We start from the raw sequence: 2,073 nt of genomic DNA, 5'->3' as shown, positions 1-2,073 counted from the left end.
GTGGCATGGGAGGGATGCTTGTTCCCAGTTCACACAAATAATTTGTGTTAGAGCAGTATACGGACAAGTACAATATACTGTAACCACAGCTTCATTCAGACCTGTTTATAGAATATGAATTATGATGCTTCTGTAAATGGTATTCAGGTGAGTTCCTTCAAAGAGCACGGACAGTTACTTTCTGAATACTTGACCGCACAGTGCAGCCTGAAAATGGAGGCGCTCTGTAGAGGCTGCTCAGTTGGACTGATTTGTAGCAGAAAAGCTTTAGAGCGATGTGGGCGCTGTGCTGTTTGGTTTGTGCTCCTTTTATCTGTTGATAAGAACTGAAGCTTTGGCTATGCTGATACGAGTTTTGAAGATGCTTTGTAGTTTTCTTAATCTTAGTACCACGTGCAGCCTATAAAGGGAGTGCTTCGCTGTTCTAGAGCTCTGAGATGCTCAAAGGCTTGTCAGTGTTACTTGAAATAATAATGACAAACTAAGTTCCTGGCAAGCAAAGGAAGGGGATGAGAAGAAAACAAAACAAGTCTACTCTGAGATGGAACCGACTATACTGTGCAGTTGTTTTCTGTCTCACAGTATTCGGCATGAGTGAATCTAGAAGGTTCTCCTTAAGCTGCATGTCTCTGTGGGAGCTGGGAATTAAGCTGTGTAGTGACTTTAGCTAAGTGGAATGTGAATGGAAAGACACGTTGGGCTTTGCCTCTTGTTGTGTACTTCCCCTGCCTGTGCTCGCAGGTGGGAGCTGTTGATTGCAGCACCAAAAGCAGCTTGTTCTGCTAATCGTTGTGACAGGTAGTGGCTGATAAATCTTGTTTGCTTTAATTGGCCTAGTAGTGCTTTTGAGTCAGTGGGACTAGGGTGAATAATGCACTCAAGATTTGTCCTAGTATCTTCCTTTTGTAGGCCATAGGTCTTACAACATAAATAATTAAATTACTGCAGATGAAACGTCAGGGAGATTGGTCTTGGAGTCACTTGGGGATTGTGGAATTGCAAATTAACTTCTCACAGTTTACTTAATCAGAGTGTGAATTTATTTTTTCTGAAGACATTCTCTTGTGAGAACAGTTGATGAAGCAGCTGGTGGAACCGAGGTACAGCTGTGACACCCAGCTTCCCTCTGAGATCACCAAGCTCCTTGCCTGGTTCTTTGTCCACCCTGCGTGTCGTATCCACACGTAAGGGCTTCACACTGAGCTTCCACTGGGGCAGATAAGCCTGAAACCTCCTCAGCAATTAGTAGAGAGGGACAAAAATGATTAGCTTCAAGTTTTCTCCCTGAAATCTCAGCTGACGATGACTTCTTAATGTGACACAAAGAGGCATGAGGTTAGCTTCCAGCTCTTCCTTTTATGATCAATGCTGCAAGTAAGATTTTTGCTACTGTCATTTTTTTTTCTATTTTTTTTTCCCAAAACAAGAACTTTTACTGCTTTGCAGTTAGTTTGTATGTTTCCCATCCCACTGAACTGGCAATGTAGAACCAGTTTCCCCAGAGAAAATGAGAACAAACGTTCATTTCTTACATGAATGGATCTGTTGCCTTCTGTGTGCTTGCAGGTATGAATGTAGGGGCCCAAACTTTTAAGACTGGTATTTTCAAAAGGTTCTAGGGATTTAGGTGTGCACATCTCTGTGAAATGCAGTAGGAATTGGGATGAACACAAATTGTGAATTTCTTTGTACACAGTTCTGTTAAATCACAAGCCAGCTTGCCTGCAGCTCTGGGGCGCTTGCTGCTGTGCGCTTTGTGTTCCATTCTATGTAAAGCCAAGTAAAGTGTTTCCCTGCAGAGGACCACCCCGGTGGGTGGCTGCCTGCACAGAGCTGTGTGGGGTGCAGGTTCAAGCTTTCCAAGTGCCCCCAGGCTAAACACACTGGCTCAGCAATGTCCTAGGGGACCTGAAGCAAAGTAGGCAGGCCTTGATAGAGGTGCAGCTGATGCTGATAGGCCTGATCTCTTGATGTCTTTAAAAATAAAAGCCACTTTAAGTCTTGAGCCACGGGGCTCTTTTCAAGTGACATCATCTCAGTTCATGGGATGAAAAGGGAAGTATGGCTTTAGTA

This window comes from Meleagris gallopavo, chromosome 7 (assembly GCF_000146605.3).
Source record: "Meleagris gallopavo isolate NT-WF06-2002-E0010 breed Aviagen turkey brand Nicholas breeding stock chromosome 7, Turkey_5.1, whole genome shotgun sequence".
Taxonomy (NCBI): domain Eukaryota; kingdom Metazoa; phylum Chordata; class Aves; order Galliformes; family Phasianidae; genus Meleagris; species Meleagris gallopavo.
This window is presented reverse-complemented; position numbering follows the sequence as displayed.